Source organism: Phyllostomus discolor, chromosome 13, assembly GCF_004126475.2.
Source record: "Phyllostomus discolor isolate MPI-MPIP mPhyDis1 chromosome 13, mPhyDis1.pri.v3, whole genome shotgun sequence".
Lineage (NCBI taxonomy): Eukaryota > Metazoa > Chordata > Mammalia > Chiroptera > Phyllostomidae > Phyllostomus > Phyllostomus discolor.
In genome coordinates, this window is record NC_040915.2 from 27,026,101 (window position 1) to 27,044,193 (window position 18,093).

The 18,093-nt window shown below is 47.1% G+C and overlaps 1 protein-coding gene across 8 annotated transcripts in view; it reads right to left on the reverse strand.

The window, feature by feature from the left end:
* Positions 1-18,093, reverse strand: part of EBF1 (EBF transcription factor 1) — a 378,944-nt gene that overhangs the window by 194,664 nt on the left and 166,187 nt on the right. The window lies entirely within an intron of this gene.

Sequence of the window (18,093 nt, forward strand, 5' to 3'; positions counted from 1 at the left end):
TTGTAAGTTAAAGCACATACACTAGTGTAAAAACACTAACACACAACCATCTCCTGGCACTGAAAACATGCCCTAGCTAGCTGTGGGAGGTGCCTATGGCTTTAGTATAAAGCAGATATGTCAGCGTAACAGATAATGCTACTATGTTTACCATGTTAGGGTTTTTTTTTTTTACATGTTTATCATGTAAGTCTATTTGTCAGTGAGCAATTATGAGGCAGAAAGACATTCCTGAGTGGTAGGAATCACATGAAGCGGTAATCTCATCCGGAATTTAATAGTCCTTTTTGTGTGTGTGATTTTGATCATTTTCCTTTTATGAGTGCCGTATGCACAGACTCTTGATTGCTTCTGCAATGGAGAAAGAAGAGGCTGTCCCTCTGAATCCCAATGATCTGCTTTGGCCAAAATCAGACACCAAAGCTGTTAATAAGAAGAACACTTGCAATACGGGAAACCCTCTAATGTAACGACCAGCGCAGGTGGTTAGAAACCCTCAGTACTCCCCCAGGTTGACAGAAGATGGCAATTCCCACTGACAGTGACCCAGCTAAGCCTCTTCCTCCATCCCACTCAGACCAAAGACTAAGAAAGGGGGATTTAGGGGAGTCGTTTTCTATACATTCTGGGTGGTCAGAGCCATGTGTTTTAGGACGTCCTTCTCCATGTGGAAGATGCGGTTTTGTGGGCGAACTACGGATCCGCTTCCCCAGGCCCCCGGGGCCATGCAACACAATTAAAAACTGCGAGTGGGGGAAGATGGATTGCTCATTGCCCTCCCACTCTGTGGTCCTTCTTTTGGATGGCATCATCGGACCCAGATGACGAGCCAGGAGGCAAGAGGCTTCCAGCAGCAGCATCTGGCCCTCTGGCAGATGGTCGGGCCCTCCGTTCCCGGCTTGGGTTCTCTCCAGATGTGTCTCCCGCTTCTTCTGGTTCGGAGCTGCCTCCTTCCCCGGCAGGGTACTCCCACACACAGTCGTTCTGCACGCGCAGAATCGGAAGGTTCTTATCGGAGAAGAGGATCTTCCGTTTTTGCCTCTGGGGTTCTGTTTTACACAACTGTGTGTGGATTCAAAGGCGCACGGGACTATAGGATCAGGGTCATCTTCTGGAGCCCAGGGCTGCGAGGCTGGGGGAGGGGCTGGAGGAGTAGTAACCAATCACACTGCGTCCTTACCCCTCCCCATCCCTTTCTACTCCAACCGTTTCTTTCCTGTTGAAACCACGTTTTACTGAACACTAGGGGCTGCTCAGAAGAGGACAAAAGGGGAAAAGAGCTGCCTGTCATCTGGGAGGAGGGAGAGCTCCCTGCTAGTTGTGACTGGTGAGGACCCTGGGAATGGGAGCTGGTACGCGACCTTCCACAAGACAGCTCCCACCAGCTCCCCACCTACCCCTTCTTACTGCCTTCACGTACTCCCCACTCACTGCCCCTGCAGGGAGGTCCCCTGAAGGAGTGCACTAAGGCGACTGCTCCCAAGTTTCGGTGACAGTAACAATCACCCCAGAAATATCGACCATAACGGCCACTGCCATTTATCGGACGCCAGGTTCTATGCTAGGTGCTTTATAGGCCTTGCTTTATCAGATCGTTGTTTCATTGCCATGGATCCGCCCATTCTACAGAGGAGGAAAGTGAAGTGGAGAGAAGCTCAAAGGTTCCACAAATAGCAGCAGACCATGGGGTTTGAACCCTCTGATTCCAAACTCTGTGTTCTTCTCATTCTACCACAATACCTGCCCAGGTGCCACGCACAGCAGATCCCAAAGAAGCGAAGAGCCATCCTCATCCGTCAACTGGATCATGAAAATTCTGGGATCTTTATACTGGGAATAACCTTAGAGATTCTCCAAAGCAACTTTGCAAATAATGTTAGAATTGCTCTCCTACCCTGCTGCAACCCTGTTCTGATGACAGATGCCCTGCCCTCAAGGGTCATCTGTGTGCCTCCCAGATCACTGAACCAGAAGTGTCTCCAGTAATCAGACTCACATCCAATGTCCTTCTTCACCGCCACCATTTGGGGCTGGTTCTTGCTCTTGGGAGTAACACAAGACGCATCCCTCTCTTTCTCCCTCTCTCCTTCCCTCTCACTGGGCATCTGAACTCTTTTCTCCCATCTCCACTGGCTCAATTATAAGACAAATACTGCTGATGCTCTCTAATATTCCTCACGCTCACCTAGCACCACTAAAACTTATCATCTGAGAAATTAGCCTGATTATTTATTTAATTTGCTTATTATCTGCCTGCCTCCTGCAGGAGTGAAGCCCGTGAGAGCAGGGGTATTGTTTGTCTTGTTCATGGCTCTATTCCCAGCTGCTACAATAAATGAGTGGATGTATCTGTGTCTTCTGGCTCAAGTGAATTCACACATGCAGTCGATTATTTGTTCATCCACTCATTCGTTCAACATTCAGCACTTACTGAGCACAATCACTAATTATGTGCCAGGAAGAATGATAAATTTAGCCAATCAACAGACATTTGCCATTATAAAAAATAATCACAGCTGGCATTTATTACGAAGTTACCAAAGCGTATATTAAGATACTTAACCTAGGTGTGCGTTAGGGAAGTGATGGAGGTACTCCTTCAGCCACCTTCTTGGTGATGTGAAAACCGAGGTTCAGACAGGTGATAATGTTAGTGGTTCCCACTAACATTAAGTAGTGAAGAGAAGACCCGAAACCAAACCTTCTGATTCTAAAACCCTCCACCTACTGAGAGTGAGGAGTGCTTGTGTGTGTATTTTTTTACAGCTGTGGAAAAGGAGAAGGCATTCTTAGAAAGCGAACCAGGGCTCTCACAAACTAGGAAACGACCCGAAGATGCCATGAAAACTCCACCTCTAAAACAATTACGCGTCAGTCACAGAACGAGGGCATGGAAAGGACTGCGCCCAAACCCTAGCCCGGCGTGCGGAACAGAGCGATCAGAGTGGGGCGAGGCCAACGGCACTGCTGGCAGGGGCCGGGCAGACTGCAGCATGGTCCCTGAAGACACGCAGTTGTTCTCGGGGAGAAGGGTGGGCAAGGGTTCCACCTGGGCGTGGTCAGACCAAGGCTCCAAGGTGAGACAGCGTCCACAGGAGGGGCAGGTGAGACTCTGCCAGGCGGGTGTGAAAGGGGAACAAGGACAGGGAGAAGGAACAAGGGCATCTGGAATGCACAGAAGGACGTTTCCAGAAACAAAGTGGATCCTGTGAGTGAGAAAAGCTGGGATCGTCGGAACCAGAGTTCAGAGGACAAATCTGCACCACCCTTGGTTGGAGGCCCAGGTGTGAAGAAGGACACAGGTGTCAACAAGGAAAGAGCATCCTCAATGAGGAAGCCTGTGGCGTGGGATTGGGACTGAACCCAGCAGCGCGCCCCTCCCCCACGTCAGCCCATCCACTGGTGAGTGAGGTTACCGACCGCCTACATGCACGGACGGCTTGCTTTATCGTCCTCAGGCTCTTTACCCTCCACCTTGCTTCCCTGCGTCTCTTTTTTCCTTTCCAAACGCTCCACGTGTCAGGGTTGGGATGAGCTTTCTCTACTAGTCGGCATCAGTGAACAGTTTCACGTTGGGCCAGCAACGGCCTCTCTTCCTGGCTTCTCCAGAGGGCAGTCGCTTGACCAGGGGTGTGCAAGGCCCTGGCTGGAGGCGGGGGCAGGGGGGGGGACGTCTTCATGCTCTGTCCTCCCTGTCACGAGCCTGGCAGACAACAGGTGTTAACTCCTATTCGGTGGATCTCTTTCTTTCGTGCTCTTTTTCACTGAAAACACACGCAGTCTAACTTCCCAGCCATTAGCGGTGGCTGATTAATTTTCAAAGTGAGTTCATTTTAAGCCGCTTCTACAAAGAGACATCTCATTGAGTTGAAGAATCAAGCAAGGATTGTCTTTGAATTGTATTTAATCCAGAGACAATTGGCAGCTTCACAGAGTCACCTCTCTGTGTCCTCCGATTAGGTGTGAGCATTAGCTCTGCAGACGGAGCATTTCATGATTCTCCGCACTCTCCTGTCCTTATTTCTGCGGTCATCCGTGCCCGCACTCTGCGAGGTCAATCGAGCCGTGATACTACCTCCACCTGCTAAGGCGAGGCCCAGAGGCTCAGAATGTCTTCAGATCAAAGGGAGGCAGCTGCTGTGACACCAGGACCCAAGCCCCTGACTCCTATTTCATTTGACTTGTTCTTGGGCCGTACAGCCCAGTCGGGGTGAGAGAACAGTCATTTGGTGCTTAAGAGCTCACAGAGCTCATCTGACTTCAAGTGTCACCCCAGCCTTTTGGGGCTTGTCTCCCCACCTGTCAAACAAGGAATACACTAGTAGCTACTCAATAGTGCCTGCTTGAGGCGGAGGAGGAAACTCCAATGACGCACACCACCCACAGCTGAGGACAGAGCCTGGCACACAGTAGGGCCTCAACAACGTGAGTGGCCGCCTTCATCTCGGCTACAAGATGAAATGCTGTCCACCACAGCATATTTGTTTTGTCCTATTTCAGACCCTGAGTTGCAAAACAGAAGTCACAAACGCTGAGCCTGTGGCCTTTGTTTTATTTGGGATCCAAAAGCGTCTTTTTTTTTTTTTTTTTGAGACTAGCATTTAAAAATTGGGAGATTTCACAGAAAAATCAAGACGTCCCAAATTTCTTGGAAAACGAGGCATCCCAGCCATATTTCTGTATGGCAACAAAGCCGGGCTCACAGCAGAGACGGCGGCTTTAGACAGGACACTGCTCACCAGTTTGTCCCAGTCCCCACCCAATGTCTGTCTTTAACTCAACCCATTTATACCAGGAAGCATTCAAACGTGCTTCTCCTCCTCCATCCCTCAGACAGTAGGGGGCCCTGCTATGGGAACTGGGACCACGTGCCCTGCAGCCAGCAGTCGACTCACACTGGCTCTCACTGAATTCTCCGATGAACCAAGCACTGCAGCGCCTGCTCTGGGTCACCCCAGCTTCTCCCAAGCCTGTCTAAAGGGGAGGAAGGAAAACACTCCGCCCATGTTGCTCGCAGAAAACTTGAGCTGAAATCAACCTGGAATAAGCTGCAAGCACATGAGGGTTACAGAGTTCGGGCCAGAGGGAGAGCTTTTGCTTTCTGCACAAGGCTCCCAGTTTGCACCTACTCACATCAACATTTCTGCTGTGTGACTCCGAAGTGCCCTCAAAATATATTTTGTTACTTGGTAATCAAATTGGCTTAGGCCTTCAAGTGCCCTAGCTCCTGTGGGAGTATTTTTTAAAAGCCCGACTTGGGGGATATTGACTATTATTGGAAAATTAAAGGGCCTTGCACTCTCCTAATCATGAGATGAGTTGATTAAATGGGCAGTTTGTTCCAGAGTTCGGACAGTGGCATCCTGGCACCGTGGTATAACTGGGTAAGGATGAAGCCATTTCTCAGCTTTCCTTGGCAACACCCTTTATTATTTACGATATTTACTTCAGGAAAATCTTGGCCTGTGCCACATTTATCTTGCTGAAAAATGGGCCCATAAATGTGGATCACCTTGCGAACAAAGCCAAATGTTGTGGTACTAATTTGGTTCATGAAGTGGGTGATTCTGTAATTCAGTTCCTCTGCACGGAGGCAACATTTGTCTCCTGCTTTTATTAAACTACCATAAAACAATTTTTCTTGCTCATTATTGAAATATGCAACGCCAGGGCTGGGGCAAAGGGGATTTAATGACTCAAGTTCTAAAGGCAGGTTAGTGACACTTCCTCTCTGTTGTGCTGCTTGCGGCGGGAAAAATTAAGAAAACAAGGAACCTGTAAGGAAACCTTTGCCCTTTTCCCATTTGGCGGGTAGCAGGAAGGATACAGGATACAGAGGAGGGGAGCAAAATAAAGCAGTCGTTTTTATGAGATTATTTCCATGAAACACACGCCTTCATTAAAAGGAGCTATTTATAAGTTGTTCCTGATTGAGTTTTCATTTCACCCAAGTATATCATTCGTCTCTCTTCGGTTAGCAGCACAGAAACTTTACCACTGACCTCCGCAGGCCCCAGCTTTGCCCCCACGGGGAGGGTCATACAGTGAGGAGACGGGGGGAAGGCAGAATTAATATAGACTATGCCTCCATCCACAGCTCCCCTCTTTGCCAGTCTGGGTGCCGTTTCATGTTCATCCTGGACCCGACCCTGTCCACCACAGTTTCCCTCTCCCACCTGTAACGGGTCACATGCTCGACTGCCTATCTTTCCCATCTCAGCAATGTAGAAGGAAGTCAAGTGGATTCTGGGTAAAATAAATGCAGCATTTGGGAAACCAGTCATATGCAGAGAAAAGTATTCTTTTTTTCCAGGCAAACTGTTTCCCATGAAAACAACTCCGGATTCAGTTTAACACAACATACCACCAAAAGACTCTGCCCCCTACCTGAACATGCTCAGTATTTGCCTCGTGTTGGAGGCGGCGTGGGGTGCAGGGACGAGGAGAAACAATGTGCACGCACCATGCACCTGACGGACAGCAGACCCTGTGCTGTCCTTTGCCTCTGTGAGGCCCAGCACCAGCCCTGGGAGGAAGGTACTGTTATCATCCCCACTTTACAAGGGAGGACCACAGAGAATGGCGACAGAGAGCAAGTAGCTCGCCCAACCTCACAGAGCCGGGAAGACACAGAGCCTGAGTTTACCCTACAGAACGACTTGCTATGTGACCCTGTGTTGTGTAGCATCTGATGGAGTTCCATCTTGAACAGATTTCTCTGGCACTGTGGGAAACTCAAGAAAACAGAGAAGACACAGCCCGGGCTCTCCCATCCCTTATCACATGCAGGGGTGCTGAAGCTGACTCACTTTAAACGGGAGCTGAGTGCCCTTTCCTCTCCCATGACTCAACCTCTGCAGGACAGCGGGACTCATCTATTCAAATACCAATGAGCATCTAGGGACCAAGACGGCTGGGGACTCCGGAACGCCCTGGGTTTGGGACTTTTGGCGCTAAAACCAACAAAGCCCCAGACAAACAGGGCAGTTGGTCACCCTAAAAGTCCCTGTGGCTACATACCGGGGGCACAGCAGTGAACCAGACAGAAAGCATCCCTGCCTTCAGCCAGCAGTCAGTCTAATGGGGACCCAGATAGGTCAACAGTGGGGCGCCTGGGACCAGGAGGGAAGCACAGAGCAGACTGATCACATGCCCGTGCAGGAGGCTATCAATATGCTTCTCTTACGTCTAAGAAGTCATCCAAATAAGCAAACTCAGAACAAAAAAAAAATGTAGCTTTTTCAAAGAATTGCAGATATACATTTACTAATGAAGTAAAAAAGATAAGGCCATAAATATGCACATGGCTTACAAACACGGGAAAATGCTTATGTGTTTTAGACTAATATGAAATGATCCATTGACATTTAGAGTCATTTTGTAACACATGTGCTCATCTCTGAGAGGCCCTGCGTAAAACTGAATAAATTTAAAGAAACAAACTTTTCTGAACATAAGCAAGAGTTTGGGAAGTTAACGTTACCCAAAACCTCCCAAAGCTCATGGGTCTCCTGGCTCCATTACAAGCATCGTCGAATAATCCGTGCCCTGCGTGTATTCTGAATGAGTGGGAACAGAACCAGTTCTCCTCCTTCACGGCCACCATCGCCCAAAAATGCACCTTTTGAGCAAATCTGACACCACAATAGCAATTCATGTCAACAATATTAAAAGCAACAAATGCTCTGAGGTATAAGCAAGCAAAACCAGCACAATTGTCCCCCGAGTTACCACGCACTCCTGCTCTCAGTGTGTTTATCAGTGAGCAGCAGATTCTAGAAATCACATCCATGCAAAGCCCTCCCCACACCACCATGATAAGTCATTGAGAAATTAAAAGTCACACTGACTTTTTTCAAAAATGGAACGAAGTAGTTGCAGGAAAAGGAACCCAAGGAAACATTAACAAAGGGAGATGCTAATTTTTGTCCCAACATCCTTTGGGCAAATAAAAATTACTGAGCTGGAGTTTGGCAGCTGGTAACCAAGGCACAAATCCTGAAACGTTGTGTCAGTGGAAACTTCATGGCTCTTCCCATTAGCCCCATCTTTACTTACATTGCACATTACCTTGTATGATTGCTAATTATCTCCAACATTATTGGACTGTTTCTCTCTCTCTCACACACACACACACACACACTTGCACATACTCTCTATCTTTATGCACAAACTCATTTTTTGTACATTTGGTGCATATTCTGTTTATATGTATCTATACAGATTTATACATGTTATCTCTGCTCACAAAAGGTATAGTCATGGATATATGACCCTAACGTGACATCTCGGCCCCTGGGTATTAGTATGTTACAATGTTTGCTGACAAAAATAAATCCCTGGCTAAACCTTCGTCTCTCTCCTTTGTATGGAGCTCCTCTGCACATTGTGGCTCGATTCCGCCCAGCCGTTTCTGGTGCCCTTAAGTTAACCACACTGGCTCCTGGAGTAAGGGAACAGCTTCGCCCCAAGCACTCTGCATATTCTGAGTGGGTGTGCACTGTTACTGCCACCCTGGCCGTCCCCATCTCCACTTTACATACAGCGAAGAGGCCTCCAGAAATGCAGACTTATCCCCGAAGAGATGTGTTTGCACCTCCAAACAGAAATTATGTTAATCGGGTACTCCAGCCTGAGTCAGGAAGAGGTGATGTGATTATTCTCAGGAAGCCTTGGTGACTGGCAGCCAACTCCTACTGAGAACCCGGACTGGCTGGCTGTTTGGAAGCGTGCAGAGCGCATGCCTCCCTCCCCTTAACTAAAGGCTGCTGCTCCACACTCTACCTGTCCAGCAGGGCCCTGGTCAAGCTGTTCAGCTTGCCATGCATCAATGCCACTTTGTTCAGACCGACTGGCTCTCTCCACAGTGACCCTCCTGCCGTCTGTATTATTTAAAGGAGATTTATGGTTGGGCATCTCGTGTTGTGAAACACGAGCTGTGACCCCCAGGCTGAGAAGCCGGCAGGGAAAAACATTAATATTATGGCACAGGGGAAAATGGAACCCATAGGCAGCAGCCAGAAAGAAGAACAACAGAAACGTATGGATGTGTCATAAACCGCAACCAATGTCTGAATCTCCTCTCTGATGGAACCTGCAAATGTGCTTAGGTAAGGGTGGCAGTGTTGGATCCTGCGTGCTTTTTTAAAATTTGCCTCCTTTCTTGCATGTTTTTTTTAGAAGACAGAAAAACAAATGCCAAATTAGGGCTTAGGAGGGAAAAAAATCCCAGTTTACTAGACCGCCAAGAACCCTGGTTGCATATTAAAGAGGATCAAATAATTTTATGACCGTTAGGACCATTTGAAGTTATGCATACTAAATTAAAGGTCATCAAAACGCATGCCTCAGGGCACACTCTCATGGTTGGTCTGGAAGAATTCACCCCTCCTTTGACCTCTTGCTCTTTGGGACAAGTGGCACAGGTCATTAGGAAGGTGTTTGCAACTGCAGATAGGGAAGAAGCAAGGGAGCAACCAGAGCCAGAACTGGAAGGGCAAATTGTAGTGTTTCTGATCTAATCAGATATATATTTCTTGATTTCCCCATTGCATACGTTTGAAACGGAAGAGGCTTTACCATCCTAACTGGGCTGTGAAAGAAGTCTGACATTTTATTACCAACTCTACCACTAGCCCAAAACAATGTATCTGTCTCCCTTTGGCCTCAGTGTCCTAACCTGTAAAATGGAAATAAATTTTCAACATTTCAAGCAGAAACAGGCCAACCATCAAGCAGTGGTTCTTAGTGTAAGGACAGTTTAAAAAAAAATGCCTTTCACACGCTGATCTAGCTTTTACAAAAGCATAACCTTCTGTCACCATTTCTCTTAGAAAAAGTCACCTGTATTTTCCAGTAATAGTACTTCCAAATTTGTAGACCGAAACCAGCATAAAGCTATGTGAAGGGAGGCGGGGCACCATTCAATCCTAAACCACCTCTTGCTTGGTAAACGTTTCAAGGAGAACTTCAAACTTCAATGACTTCGTTGAGGTTAGATCCTATCATAAAGAAACGGTATGTTTCATCTCTGCAGTGAAGATGATTTTTTTTAAAACCACCTATTTTATATAGATGTGATTTCCTCTGCTCAGTGAAAAATTACTTGAGGCATGCCCTCTGACTGGTCTCAGAACTACCTGGTCATCTTTTTCCTAATCTTTAAATATTTCTCAGAACAAATGGCCTTCGTGGTGTATGGAAAGGCATGGAGACCGTGAACACCCCCTTCCCTCGGTGCTCATCACAATCGTTTGTGCAGGATCTTGAGAAGCGCTGGGATGCCCCCAGCCAAAGGTTGGCTGAAGTTTGTTGCAGTGACTCAACAGGAAATTGTAACATCCACCTTGTGGCTCCAAAAGGAAACATGGGGTTCTCAGGTAATGTACAGAAGTGTATTTCCAATTAGTTGGAGGGGGGCCGGCGGGGTGGGGGGCTGTTGCTGAATCAGGTGCTTACAGCCACAGCGAGAGAGCATTTCCTTCTGCTGAGGAATGGCTCCCAGCAAACCTTCCTCAGTGGGTTATGAGTCACCTGTCCAAACGGGAAACTGTTACAAATATCCTCCCTTTCATTAAATGATTGCATGCGAGAACAAAATCGAACACCACTTCATTCTTTTTAATGTTTGAGCCTTGTTTAACGTACTCTTTCCACGTTCAGCCTTCTTCGTTTATCGCTGTGTGTTTCCTGCCTAACTCAGTGCGACTGGCTGAAGCTGTCGGCGCCCAGGGGCCAGAGACACACCGTCCAATCCTACCTCTCACCAGCCCGGCAGTCCCCTAGCTACAACCAGATGACAAAAAAGTGTTTGACAAAGACAAGGGTTTTATTAAATTGTGTATAATCCTTGGGATGGAAAAGAAAAAAAAGACAACCCATCATTTTTTCCATTTCTCCCCAAACCAACCTGCCATCCATAACTACGACAACGTGAAGGAGCAATGAATTTTCAGCTATGACAGCACCAAAAATAACGAGTAAGTCCTCTCACTCACCCCACCCCTCCTTGCCCAGGCCTGGGTTGGGGAGGCTCGGGGGGCCAGTACACCTATACTACTCCTGCTGTAACCCTCAGCTGGAGCCACTGGGAACAGAGGAGAGACGCTCAGCACCCGCCCCACGGGCCTGACTTGGCAGCCGAAACATGACTATTAAGTAACGCTAATATTAGATTAGATGATGCTGTCATCTCATCGTTATCCAATTTATTCTACTCTGACATAGCATGAAATGCTTCTGCATCAATAATGGTTAATAAATATTGCCACACCTGAACTCTGTTGCCATTTCCGTATGCTTTCACAGACGGGGAACGGCTCTCTCTTCCATCTCTCCGAGTGCATTTCGCTAGTGGGTAAGTAATGACAGTGTCACCTCCAGAGTGTATTTAACTATAAAGAACCTGTTGACAGAATGACCTAGATATCTGGCGAAAGGCACCTGCAGTTGGTTGACTCGGGGCCCGTCTAAGGAGTCCGGGTTGTACCTGCTTCAGTGAAAAGGGGCAGGGAGGGGTCATTGATCTTCCCCACCCATCCTCGTAGATAGACACAAAAATCCCATTTGTCCATGAGCACTATGAGTTGCATTCAGCCATTGTTTTCATCAGAAGATCCCAGTGACTTATCTGGCCAGAGTTTAAATTCAAGAATTCTTAGAATTCCATAATCTGGAGCTTTTCCCATTAAAATCTGATGCCATGTAAAGGCACATTCTTGGACTACTTTATAATTACTGTGCAAGTCTTATCTCCCAAAGAGCAGTGTATATCATACAGCAGTATATACATTCAAAATGGGCTGGGTCATAAACATCACCTAAGGATAGTTAAGTGTACAGATTCTCGAGCTCTGCCCCAGAGCGACTGAATTGGAATCTTTAGGTAAAAGGGCCTGGAAATGTGTGATTTCGACTACTCTGGGGTGATTCCGATGAACAGGAGAATCTGAGAAACAGATGGGTGTTAGGGGGGTTTCACGACAGCCCCATGAAAAACAGCAGGGCAAGTGTTAGCTCCACTTCACAGATATGGGGAAAAATGGAGTTCAGAGAGGTTCACTCCTTCCCCTGGGCTTCACCCTTCCTTAGCTCTCCATCGTGTTTTGTACATGTCTCGTGCCCTTACCCTACACGCTCTCCATCGACGTCTATCAAAAAATACGTAGCCCTCTGCCGATGACCTGGAGGTTATTCCTGCAGACGGCAGGGATGCTGACTGCAGGAGCAATGCCTGAGAAGGTCTCCCCACTATTTCCAGAAGACGCCTGGCACGCGCACGCCCGCTCTCCAACTCCTGGCATCGCTTTCGGCCCACGTTCTTATATAATCAACTTCCGTTCAAGAGAGCCTCCCTCTACCGAGGAATTAATCACCAGAAACACTGCACATGAGGATACAATATACGAAATATCTGTATAATACAGCTTCTTAAGCAATTATCCTATACCACTGGGTCACATTATGCGACTTAATATTTCCCATAACAAAAGTAGAGTTACGGGTTTGTTTGTTTGTTTTTTTTCTTAATGCATACGTTGCTACGTTTTACTTTAATCATTTGCGGCCGCCTTTTATATGATTTTACTATTGCATGTCAGTAATCAGTGACAATTAAATTTTTTAAAACTTGCATTGGAAATTCACTCTCATCAGAAACAGGATGAAGACCGGGGCTTTCATGACGCTAGAGCTGAACAAAGTAGAGGACAAAATGTTACACAGGGGGGAAATTTCCCTTGACTCAACACACACCAGTGGGCTTGAATGATTCCCGAGAATTTTTCCATCAGTGTTTTTCTAAAATAGCCTTCGGTGGTCTGTTCTTTCGGCGCCATTCCCAGTAATTCCAGCAGGAAAGGCTGTACCCCAACAAGGAGAAGGAGGGTAGTGCGTGCCTCCCCTCCCCCCCGCCCCCCTCCCCCCCCACCCCAATCCCTGAGATCTGGGCAGAGGTTGTGTAAACAACCAAAGCATTGATCGGACTTTTACATATTGCCTGGGAGGAGGGAGAGCAGAGGAAAAGGACCTCAGTCTGGGTTTGGCAAGGCAGTGAGCCGGCCCTCAGTGTCTGCCTCTCGGACACCTTTTCAGGACACAGCGCCTATTCAGAATTCGAGTTCGCCGAGGCTTTTCAATCAATAACATATGGCCGCGAAAGCCCTAGTGCTATACAAACAGACCGAAATAAATATGCTCGGCAAATAGAATATCTGTATGTGAAACAACAAAGCTTTTAGTTTAACTGCAGAAAAATGAAAAACAAGTCTACTTGAAACCGGGCTAAATGAGCAACCAGTTAGTCTATGCGAGTTTTTGGAGATGAATGAGCTTGGCATATGCTGTCTTCAAATCATTAAGACTAGGTATCCGCAGTTCCTAAGGACTAGAGGGAAAACTCACGAGAAGCAACTTGCTGTGGCTGGGGGCTCACACCCTTTCCTCCCCCACTAGGACTGAGGCAGGGAACACTGGGACCTATCAGCTGCTTAAAACGCCAAGTGGCTCCTACCACACCAGCTTGTTAGCCTTTATCTTACATACATTTTTTTCCCTCCCAGATTCATGATCTCAGATTAGGTAGGTGGTGAGGGCGGCTCTAAATATACCTTCCTGTTACCCGAGACCTGGATCAGGGAAGGTGCTTATTAATATCATGGAGATATGATTTTTAATGATCTCTGAAAACAGCCTATATGGTGTGAATAATGGCACTGTCTCATTGCATGCGTGGTTTGTGCTTTTGTCTCAGACAGGTTCATTTTTCACTGGAGGGGAAAGGTTCATGCCGCACGAGGGGGGTAACCAGTTGATGTTACAAGGCTGACTATTAGGCCCCTTGCTGTTCCACATGTCACAGGGAAGGACTCCAGCCGGCAACCTTAATGCCTACTTCAGCATCTTGAAGAAATTAATGAACACAGCTTCTATGGCAAAACATTTCAATCAACCCTTACCAGCTGTGCCTACATTTAAGAGAAAGAAAAAGCATGGGAGGGTGGGGTGGGGGGGGTCGGAAATGCCCAGGTTTATCAAAAAAGTTTCTTCGAAAGATCAGCTGAGGGTTTGGCTGTGCTGGGGGGCCGTGGGAGGCGGGGAAAGGAAGAGCAGAAGGAATCAAGGTAGAAGGGTGCCAGTGCCTGGTGCCAAAAGATGTGCTCTGGCCCCTGTGTTTGTTGAACAAATTAAGCACGTTCTGGTTTTTCACCTGCTGAAGTAGCAGCAGTGCATATGGCCTAGAAGTTAAAAATAAGGAAATATGCATACATTACCATACTTAATGGACGACCCTCTCCATTTAATATGCAAATTTCCTGAAATATTACTGAATGCCGTCTGTTCTAAATGAATAAATTTGAATTGCAATTAGAATAATCCTTTATAATTAATGAAAACTGTCAATTTTAGTTCATAAGTAATTTGATTAACAGGATGATGGGACACTTATCAAGTTCGCTGGACTGCTAGGCTACGAGAAAACTGACAGTGAGAGCGGGGTGGGCCAGGCACTCGGGCCCCACCAGCGTATCGTCCTAAATTATTGATAACACAAGCTAATGAACTTCAGAAAGTGAACTCCGGGGCCTCATTTAAAGGGACAGCGTCGGAGGGCAACGGGCCATGCGCGAGGAAGGTCTTCCCGAAAGCCTCTTTGCCGGTGTTTTTGGATCACAGGAAAATAAATGTTTAGAAATGCCAAGGCAAAGGAAAACATTGGCTCAAAACACGGATTTACCATTTCCAGCTGTTGCTGGAACAAAAGGAAACAATAGTCGGAGGATAAATGTAAGAAGAGACAATGCAAAAACATGTGGAATGAGGTCCGTGGTAATGCATCACAGACGCAGGATGCAGCCAGAGCAGCGGGGCCGGCTCCGCTTCCCTCCATTGTTCCTCCCTTCAGATAGACCAGGAACAAGAACTTCTTAACTGCTATTAATTGGACATTTACATAAAGCGACTGGGGGAGGGAAGACTCCTTGGAGACACACACCCAGCTCCTGGTTATGGCACAGACACTAAAGGCGCAGCGTGGCCTGCAAAGAAATAGACGCTCAGGGCCAATGTCACAGAGAATGCTGGCATCTTTTTTTTTTTGTCGCTATTAATTAGCATGAAGACAGAGTAAGTAAAAACCAGAAAAGGAGCGATAAAATAAACTTCCTTTATCTTTTCCAGAAATGAATTCCAAAACTCAATGCAAAAGTGCCAGCTGTATCGAGAGTGAGTCCCCATTTGGGGCTTTCACACTCCCTGGCAGGTGAGAAAGTGCATTGTGAGCCTTCTGAGGGGTTCTCTGATGACCAGGGGTCTGGGTGTCCGGGTGCACAGCACCCTGTCAGACCTCGCTCTTCCATGCCCTCCACACCTGCAGCCCCTGACCAGTAGGGGTGACTTCCCTGCTGAAAAAGAGGGCTCCAAATCTGGTTGATGTTGGCAGAGTAGGACCACATCATAGTTCTTGACTTCTGTCTAATTCTCCTACACCCACTGAGAAGTGCCTTATTTCCAAGCATGGGAATTAGCTATGCAAAAGACCCCTTAACCCTGAAAACTTAGTCAGAATCATGGGGTGATAACCCAGTCACAGTTATCTCAAGATCGTCAAGGACTAATTTGTTAAGAATAATACTAGTCATAAGAGTGTGTCATTAAAGGGAACTCGGGTGGAAAATACCAGAGATGCGGCAATCTCTCTCCCATCCCTATGGGCCACCTACACCACTACCTCACTAGATTTGATTTAAAAAAAAAAACTAAATCAAACAAACCCATCACATAATGATGGTGATAAAAGTAGGACCTGCAATGTACTGAAAAATTATTCTAAATGCCAGACATTGTGCAAAGTTCTTTAAGCCATCAAATACTTAGCGTAACCCTGGAAGTGCCCATAACATCCATTTGACAGGTGGATAAACCGAGGCTCGAAAAGATTAGGTGTCTTGCTCAAGGGAAGAATCACAACCAGGAAGTGGCAGGGTCAGGATTTGAACCCCAGGTCTGCCTGTCTCTAAGGCCTAAGCTGTGAACCTAATGTGCATTCTAAGTGGATTTCCATTTCATCACAGTGTGCTTAGAGGCTGGGTATATTTAATTACGCCGTAGTTTCCCTCGCTCTTCAAATACATTTTGTTTCCTCACTCGGGACCACCACGGCTGCTAAGTTGTGTGCGCTATTCCCAAGCCAGCTTAGCGGGCATACATTCGGAGTCACTGTCTCCCCCTTGCATGGAACAAACAGGTCATAAACATTGTCCTTCGTTCTGCAAAGTGTGCCCCGAGCAACCCTTGAGCATCCTCTGCCTCCCACAAAGTGTCTCCTGAAATCCATATATCTAAGACCTCAGTTTTCAAGACAGCATGGACACCAGGCAAGGCTCTTTGCTGGGACTCGGCCCCAGAGCTCCGTATTGTCACTGTCCTGACCAGCCATCTCCAGCCCTGGGAGATCTGCAATAAAAGCTGTTAGCTCTTTGACACTCAATAAAAGGAACAAACAAGAAACCAACGATGTTCTTGGTTATTAAGCTTCCTATTAGACCTAAATAAAATTAAGCAGCTGGTGGCCCTATGTCACCACAGAATTAATATTAAAAACTCTCTTTGAGCCATTTAGATCCTTTGTACGTACATTCAAAGCCTCAAGCGCCCTCATTCTTCGCAGCAGCACAAATAATGTCTTTCCTCTTCACTCCCACTGGTCTTTCACATACAGCTGGCACCCAGAGGATTTCTTTGTTTTTCTCCATAACCCACTCCATCTGCACATGCCCAAGGTAATAACAAGAGAGACCTACCTGGATACTAACCCCACTGACTCTGAGAGCAGGGAGGTCTTTCAGAGATCCTCCAGCTCAAGGTTTCTCAAGGGTCGTGCGCACCCACTGGCTTTAGTGATACACTCTCACATTTTGGCGGCTATTTTCATGAATATTAGCCAAAAAATACATGAGTAGCACATTAAACTTTGGATTCCTCAGAAAGCAATGCTTAGCTCAAACCCATAGGGGATAGAATTCTTTTATTATAAAGACAAATATAGGGTGAATCATACTCCGAGTGGTCCTCATCTACAGCAAAAGTCACGAGGAAGTCCGTGAAGGGTATGAAGGACAGAACACCCAGAATAACCGATCCAGTGCAAACCCCTCTTTTTCCCCAAGGGATAAACTGGCACTCGGAGAGGTGCAGACCCTACAGCCACGTAGAGGCACGGATGGAGCTGGCCCTCGGATGCCCTAGAGAGGAGCTCTCTCCCTGGCCCAGGGACCAATGCTTTCACCGCAGTTCACTCTGGGAAGAAAAGGGATGTGGACGCCGAGAGCACTACAGCGCTGCTCCCAGGCCACTGAAGACAAAGGAGGGGAGCACGAGAAGCAGAGCTCTCCCTGGGGAATCGGTGACTGATTTCACTGGGAGAAAGAGTTTTACGTAAGATTTTTACCAGGGGTCCACTGATGCAATGGGAAGTCTTCCAACGACTGGAAGCTACCAGAGTCTGTCTTCTCGTGCCATTCGGCCTTGCTCATGGGGAGGCAGACTGGTCTCCATCAGCATGGTCCAGCTGCTCCCACAACATGGCTCAAGGGCCATTTATACTACAATCTCCTGGGGTGGGCAGGGTGGGGTCGGGTAAACTGTTTAATCCAAATTACTGGGAGTGAAGGCCAGTGATCTGCATTTTTAACCAGCTTCCTAAGTGACTGTACTATGAGCTAAGACTTAAGAGCCAATACAGTGGAATGATCGAAGACCAGCAGGGCTAACAGAGAGAGATTAGAAGAAGAAACACAAATAAGAGATAAAGAGGCTTCAACTAAAGGAGAAAGACTGAGAAGCAGAGATTTAGTAATGTACTGAACCCTCAGTGGAGTATCACCTTTATGGCAAAGACCCTTATGATAAAGGTATCTTGGCCTTTATGTAATTAATCCTATCTCTTACCCATACACCCCCATTCCCACACTTAATGCTTTCTTCACACTGGGTTCTTTTCTGGAAAGCATGCTGCAACCCTGGGGTTATGGTTATTTATCAGTGCCCAGAGAGGCATCCTGTATGCTGAGTGAGGCATTCCACCACAAGGAAGAC